The sequence below is a fragment of the Atta colombica genome, unplaced genomic scaffold (genome assembly GCF_001594045.1).
Source record: "Atta colombica isolate Treedump-2 unplaced genomic scaffold, Acol1.0 scaffold84, whole genome shotgun sequence".
NCBI lineage: Eukaryota > Metazoa > Arthropoda > Insecta > Hymenoptera > Formicidae > Atta > Atta colombica.
The window spans coordinates 10,735-19,583 of record NW_017259577.1 but is presented as its reverse complement, the minus strand read 5'-3'; positions in this window follow the sequence as shown (position 1 = coordinate 19,583).

Genomic DNA, 8,849 nt, shown 5'->3' with positions numbered 1-8,849 from the left:
AAATAATTCATTGCTACGTTAATAACTTAGTTTATTTTTCATTTTTTCCATCGATCAGATTTGAATATCGCGAGTTGAAGTAGAAAGTCTCGCGAGTTGAGTTGATCCAAGAGCTGCTAGTTGTGTATCATAAAAAAATATATAAAAGCCATTTGGTTAAATAAACAATTGCATCACTGATATATAATTTCACATTAAATTTTGCATATAAAGATTTTATTAAATCTTTATAATATAAATTTAAATTATTACTTTTTTTGATGTGTAAGTGAAATATAATGAATATTATTTGCATGTGCAAATTAAATTGGATAGAGATTAATTTACATAGAAATAATAGATAATATACATAAAGCCCAAGACATAATGCGAAAGAATAGCGGTAATGATAGAAATAATACGATTTCAATCTGTCAGAAATCGGATACATCGTAATATATAGTTTCTGATAGGCTCATCCAAAAAAATATTCTGCCGATAAACGGGAAATTCCTCTTACAATTAGCATTTTCTTTAAGCAAAAAATCTTACATGAATTAGGCGCGTGTATTTATAACACGTATTCATCATATAAATAAGGACACATGAGTCATGATCAAAAATAAATTCCTTTATAAAAAATTCTATTATAATAATTCGAATAGCTTTTTGAAATAAGAGGGTGTACAAGATAGCGGCATGCTTATTTGTTAGAAAATGTTTATCATTTACGTACTACGCGTACTTACGCGTGTATGTCAGTATATGCAAGAAGACTAGCATTAAGAAGATTGCAATCTTAAATGTAGCACTTTATAATTATACGAAATTTCTTGTACAGTATCTTCTTGAGATTGCATATAAATGGAAAATCTTCTGATTTTAACATGGAATCGCTAAACGGCAGAATATTTTATTTTGGATGTTGAAATCGTTATTCTATAACTATCACTATTTCCTCACATTATACCTGATGTTTAAAACTTCGAGGCCCCTTAGCACTGGGAGCGGTGCATGCTATGAACTTCTCCTTTGCATGGCCCTCATATCCTACTGATCGAATTATAACGATAATTAGACTCGCGGAGAGTTTATATTTATTCTCGCGGAGGATGATATGCTCTTCTTTCCTTTTCGCAGTCGGAATTGAACTAGCGTCTTTTAGGAATAGGATTACTTGGAGGAATTCGATTACTGGAGATTTTAATTAGTCTTATCTAGGTTCGGATGCGCGTGAGCATCAAATACTAATAATCAAAGCTTTTCTGTGAGAGATTTATTTGGCAATGATTAATCTTTCGACCTAGCTAACTCAGAGCCCTATAAGTTAAATTTGTCAACTAGAAAAATTGAATTTTTATTATTTTGATTATAATCAGTATTTATATAACTATCAGATTTGTTATTAAAAATTTGTTATTAAAAAAATTATTTATTCTCTAATTATGCAAGTAGTTTGTGGCAAATGTTCCACAAAAGAAAAGAATCGTGGAGTTCTCCAGACATAACATAGAATTGTTTGTGGCAGATCTAAATATACAGTCATATATAATATGTATCATATATAAAGTGTATAAAAAAAACATGAAAGTTTTCTTTAAAATATTTTTAATACATCTTACCATTTTGATAATAATTACTTAGAATAAAAAATCAATTAACTTTGATGGATTGTTTTATTCCTACACCGAAACTACAATATATATATATATATATTGGGGGCATTTAAAACATTCATCTGAATAACACGCTTGTTTTTAACAATAAAACAAAAAGTGTCAAACAAAAATTGCTTGGTTTCGAGGGGCACATAATGTGATGTCAATAATTGTTTTGTAGGAGGCGTAAAGGATAGACAAAGGTCAAATCTGTTTTTTTTAATAGAATAATGTTTTTTTTACTTACATTCTGATAGAGACATTTTAAGAGACATTTTAAGTCATTGTATTCGTATGGATACAATGACGTATAAGAAGATCATTCAAGATTATGCAAGGTCAATAATGGAAAATAATTGAATGTAATAAAAAATAAATTGTTTCCATACATTCTTTAAATAATTTCGTGTCTTCTCTTCTTGTTGATATACCGCTAATCGTTCAAGTGTATAAATATTTACATATCGTTTAAATTGAATCGCACATAGCATTATACATATTTATTGCTCAATTTGAATAATCTGTCGATCAAAGTGCGTGTCTTGCGAAATGCGTTATACGAAAAAGTTGATATGATTTTCGTCTATGGTAAATGTCGCCAAATTATGAGAGAAACAGTACATTTCTACTAAATCCTACTACTTTAGTCACTAAATCCACGTATCAATACAAGATAGATAGTAGATGTACAATTTTGCTTTCGCCTTTTTTCCGAAATTCGAGACTTTATTGTAAAAAACTGGTTATACATTTATGATTCAAAATATTGTCCATCGCTGGCCACTACTTTCTCCTATCTTTCGGGTAGCGTACGAATCCCGCGTCGAAAAAATTGGTCATCTTTTGAGGCTATCCACGAATCGATCCAATTTTTTACTTCTTCATAAGACCGGAAGTGCTGGTCAGCCAGGTCGTGTGCCATTGATCGAAACAAGTGATAGTCAGAGGGAGCAACGTCTGGAAAATACGGCGGGTGGAATAGGACTTCCCGTTTCAACGTTTTCAAGTATGTCTTGACCACTTTCGCAACATGGGGTCGAGCATTGTCATGCTGCAAAATCACTTTATCGTGTCTCTCGTTGTATTGCGGCCGTTTGTCTTTCAATGCTCGGCTCAAACGCATCAATTGCGTTCGATACCGATCGCCTGTGATTGTTTCAATCGGTTTTAACAGTTCATAATACACTACGCCGAGCTGATCCCACCAAATACAGAGCATGACTTTGGAGCCGTGAATATTCGGTTTGGCCGTCGACGTGGAAGCATGGCCGGGAACTCCCTATGATTTTCTGCGCTTGGGATTATCGTAATGAACCCATTTTTCGTCCCTAGTCACAATGCGATGCAGAAATCCCTTCCGTCTTTGCCTTTCAAGCAGCTGTTCACAAGCAAACAAACGCCGTTCAACATCTCTCGGCTTCAATTCATACGGCACCCAATTTCCTTGCTTCTGAATCATTCCCATGGCTTTGAGGCGTTTTGAAATGGCTTGTTGAGTCACTCCCAATGATCGTGCCAATTCTTCTTGATTTTGACACGAGTCTTGCTCAAGTAATGCCTCCAATTCTGCATCTTCGAAAACCTTCTCTTTTCCACTATGCCGGTCTTCGACGTCAAAATCACCGTTCTTGAAGCGTTGAAACTCCCACTCACGACACGTTCTTTCACTAATAGCGGCCTCACCATTTGTAGTATTTGAGAGCATTCGATGAGCTTCAGCCGCAGATTTCTTCATATTGAAGCAAAAAATTAAAATCTCCCGCAAATGACGAGAATTTGGCTCGTAAACTAACATTTTCAATCGAGAATAACTTTATGATGCAGACACAAATCGACTAATGATTCTATGGGGTTATGTTGACAGATGCCCAAGTTTATTGTATGACGTCTATGATCTATTTATTTCGACCACCACTTACCGCTAAAGCCATCTATAGGAAAATGGCGGAAGCAAAGTTGTACCTAATACTTGAACTTGTGAAAATGATATTAGTTGACGAAGTGTTCTGCGAATACTCCATTCCAACAAATTTCATCCCTTCCATATCTCATTTCATCAAGAGTTACATGGCAATGATTTTCAAAATCGTGTACAATTCTATGAATTGGGCTCACTATAAAGATTACAAGAAGATGATATGTTTATCACTAAAATCTTATTTACTGACAAAGCTACATTTACAAACAATGGATAGATATAAAATAAATCTTCGCAATATGCACTATTGGTCATTAGAAATTAGTGGATGCGAGAAGTAGGCAAAGACTTTGGTCTATAAATGTCTGGGCCGGAATTCTTAATGATAAAATAATTGGTCTTAATTTTATCGATGGATTAAATAGTCGCAAGTATGCACAAATTTTAACAGAAGTATTGCCACTATTATTAGAAAATCTTCTACTGAACGTACGACAATTAATGTGGTACCAGCAAGATGAATGTTCTGTTCATTCTGCACGGATTATTATTGAATTGTTAAACAGAAAATTTGAAGATCGTTCCAATCGGATTGGTCGGTCAGGAAATAACAGATGGGCCGCATGTTCCCCAGATTTAATACCTATGGATTTTTATTTGTGAGGAAAGTTAAAACAATAAGTGTACAGCGAAATGCCAATAATAAGAGAAGGCATGAAGGAGGATAAAAAGAACTTCCGTTGCGATTGATCCGAATGAAATTCGTTGTGCAGTGTTACTTACGGCTCTTCTCTCATTGTCTCGTTCTTAGTGCAGCATGTGCTGGCCGAAGCACAACCGCATATGGACATAGGCTCGTACTTGTGTATGTGAAACATGAAGTAAGAGAGAAGGCTCAACTCCGTGAAAAAAGATAGAACCGATTTGTGCCGAATTGAGAGGGAATCTGCTATCAGAATAATCTGCACATTTGACCGCCATGTTTGGCAGCTGTACCAGTTGTACATGAAATAATTTCTTAAGAGTCCTCTATATAGAAGTAGACATAGAATCTTAAGTCGTAGGAAAGTGATCGATTCTAATCAAATCTTTTCCTTATATTTGATTGTGATTGGTTGGTTTCCTACGATTTAAGACTCCACGACCATTTACGACTTCTATGTAAAAGATCCTTTACTTTATGCAGTTGTACATAGAGCTACACATTTCTTGTTGTTCGATTTATATTTTTAATTGTGAGGTAAATCTTTTATTCGGATAACTTTTAAAAGAATCAAGCCACAACAATTGGGAAACACTAGCACGGGAGACAATTTTAATTGCTCTTAACTCAAGTTTCGTTATAATAATGAACCGTTTTAATAACGAAATTTGCGTTATTAAAAATTACAGAATAAATCTACAGCTGCTAATAAAATAGATAAAGCCAGCAAATAAAGCAAAATAAATAAGATTGATTATTGCAAATAATGTCCAAATGTGCACGTTATTCCTTTCAGCAAATTCTCTCTTAATTTAACTCATAAACTGGTTCCACTTTTTCCTTTCATGCGGTATCAAGTTGAACCTCCTTCTCTCTTACTTTGTGATATGGAGCTACCAGATTGCCAAGTGATGGCGCTGGTCACGATGTCGTAAATCGTTTCTGAAATAGCGTTCTATCATCGGCTGAGTATAGGATTGCTGTATATTTGGTGAATAACAAGGATAAATAATACATCATACGCATCATGCGTGAAATGGAACGCGCCCAGATGTATTGTGTTGACGATAGCGGGCAATTGGAACGCAACTTGTGTCATCGTGTGCAAAAGTGTCTAGGTATATTGCAATTGGAAAGCACCCATCGTTAACTCGTTTTCTGCAGTTATGTGAATCCTCGATTTTTTGCGTGAATACTACTTATATTAATAAATTCTACTGAATCGTGATTGATAAAGAGCGAATGATTTTCCAAAAATGAATTCAATTTAAATTCTGATTCTGATTTTCATTTTGAAATTTTTTAATTTGCTTTGCATGCTTATCTTGAATTGGTTTTTTGACAAATTCACACTTAGAAACTACACGGGAAAAATTTATGTTTGCGACGACTCCAGCGCAACTCGAGTTCTCAAAGTCATAAAGAATGGACTGCACGATCCTATCTAAGTAATATAGTTGACAAAAATGAGAAAGAAATCGTGAAAAGATGGCAAATTTCCCTCTCATTCTCTCTCGTTATATCATTGAGTAAAAAGAGATAAAAAAATGACCATCTTCTCATTTTTGTCGATCATACTTATAGCGAATTCGGCAGACCGCACTAGTGCGCACTAAGTGCGAACTTTTTCAATGCCATAATTCGGCTTGTGCACACGCACTGTTTCAGTGCGTTAAGATTGTCATATTCGGCAAATAAGAACTGAGCCAGTGTAGTGCTGAATTTATATTCGGATCAATCAATCGAATGAATCGAACGAGTTCAAGAAATATTGTACTGAAGTTTCTGACAGTGCAATTTGGCATAACACTAAAGTGGTTTTACACTCGCACCATCAGGGCAACACTAGAGCAGAGTCATATGTGCCGAATTCGCCATTAGGATCGCAGTCCATTTTCTATTACCATTTTCTATTATTAGCCACAACACAGATTCTTGCATAGTGCATAAAAAATCAACCAATTGAAATTCTTTTTTTCAAGAATGGAAGAAAAGAAAAGATTCTGATTAGCTGATTCGCTTATGCACTATGCATTATGCGTTATGCAAAAGTCTGTGCTGCGATCTTTTGCCTTTGTGAACCCCCACCGCACGCTACATGCGGTTGAATCTAGTGCGAAGTTATCATAGTTCCACATTAGTAACACGGCTTGAATATTGGAGTCATCGCAAAAGCAAATTTTGTGGAGCTGGAACGTGTAACTTCAGTGTGAGTTATTCGAGTTAAGTACCCAGATAGCAAAATGTTAGCACGATGTCGACAGATAACAGATTTGATCAGAAGATGTTAGCAGACTAACCATAACTGATCGCAACTGATTCTGCTCCTGTTCTATCGACAGAACCTATTAACATATATGCAAACAAATTAGCAGCAAAAATCAAACAGAACCTGCTGACAGAATCTGGTAGCAGATTGCAGAACAGAGTCTGCTAACATAATAGCAGATTGGCAGTAGAAATCAAGCAAGATCTGTCATTTTCATTTAAATCGATCTAGTTTGTTAAGAAATTTTACATTCATATAAAAAAATGGTCATATAATATATAATTATACATTATTATATATTTATATATACTGTCTGAAAACTGGAAACAATCAATACAGTTTTATTACTAAAATATTATTAATTAGCTTCATATTTCAAAATATACATGAAAAAGTTATAAAATAGCCAAAAAAAAATTCGGAGATTCAGAAAGCACACTTAGAAAGCACTTAGAAATCTCTAGAGTTATTTAAATCTCTATTTGATTTACATATCAATTCTTATAGGACTCCTGGACATTTTCTTCATACGAGAAATAAGTCCATCTTGTGACGAGACTGTATATGAAAATAATAGATCGGTTTCTGCTGCCAATCTGCCGTCAGATTATGTCAGCAAGTTCTGCTCGGTTTCTGCTCACAATCTGCTGTTAAGTTATGTAACAGATTCTGTTCAGTTTCTGTCACCAATTCACTGGCATAATATGTCATCAGGCTTTGTCATATTTTTGACAGCAATTTGCTAACATTATCTGTACAAACTCTGTAATTTATTGTTCTTCTGCAATCAGAAATTGGTAGCAGACTCTGCTCAAAATCTGTTTCTTTAGATTTGGCTATCTGATGCGAACCGACCTCCAACCGAGTTTCTCCCTCTCCCCATTGCTTTCTTCGAAGATTCGCCGAGCCATGTTAACTATCTCCATGCAAACCGTTGTAAACGCAAATTTTTTTTCATGTATTAGTATTTTGATTTTAAGAAAACCGGAGGTGAAAGGCAAGCCTTTGTAAGAGCGATCAGCAATAAATGCCGAACATTCGAAGGTAACTGCTAAAACTAATGTATATTTGCATTTAAAATGAAATAGATATATGTATGTTTAACATTCAAAAACAAGACAGTTTTAAAGCGCAAGCATATGAGTCAATTCGTTGCATTACAGAAAAAGAACCATTTATATAAAGTCACTTCGTGACAAGCAGTAGTGGATAAGATAATAATAGAAAGAGACCCGAGAGAGAAACTTATCATTTTAATTATCATAAAACAATGTGCAGCCGATCACAGAAATATCTTGTAATATCTTTTTTCGATGGATCTTGGAACTCAGTCTTGCTCGTAGAACGATTGAACGTAAATGATTAGGTCCATAAGTAAGAATCAATCACTTGATGAACAAGCTGCATTCCATCGAAAAACCCATTGAAATAAAAGTGTTGCCACTTTTTTGTGGTGGCTGTACGATAAAACTTTTGGACATTATTCGTCATTAGTATTACAAATCAAGCTTATATTTGTTCAGGCCGTAATCAGACGTCGTTATGATGCATATAATCGTACCTTTGCTGAGGAAATCTGAAAATGCATCTGAAAAACAATTCAGATCTAGATATAGATACAAAAACTCGAAGTCGAATATATCTCAGATACAAGTTGGATACAACATATATAAAATGTAAATACAAAATATATTTCTATATCTCTATACAAATATCTAGGTACATGCATAGACCAAGCATATAGCTTGAGACATGGCCGGCGAGAAGGAAACATAATTGGATTTGTATCTAGTGGCAGTATTGTCTCATTATATAATATACATCTTTTAGTTAGTTTTAAGGAGAATGGCTATATGCTACCAGAGAACGGTTGTAATAATAACAACAAGAGAAATTAGGTCTGTTCTTTTTGACTGAATTTTTGTATAGTTCATTTTTCTTTCTTTTTTTTTCCAGGAGAAAAGAAAAGGAAGAAAGATGAACTGATGCATTCAATAAAAAAAAAAACAGGCTTACTATTCAATTGTATTGTATAAGAATGAACGGACTTTGATATTAATTACATGCATTACACTCTGTGCCTGTATATAAGTAAGATCGCTAAATCGAACGCTATAAATTTTTCGATCTCTCTGTAACAGTAGAAAATGGGGGATGCATCATGCGCTATATGTAGTTATGCCCATGATACATAGTGGGTACGTCTATGCACAGGATGTAATCACGTGACAGTCGAGTGATCAATCAGAATTGTTGACAAGTTACATAGTTTCGTGATAAATTCAAATGTATTATTTATCATTTAACTTTTTAGCATACTTA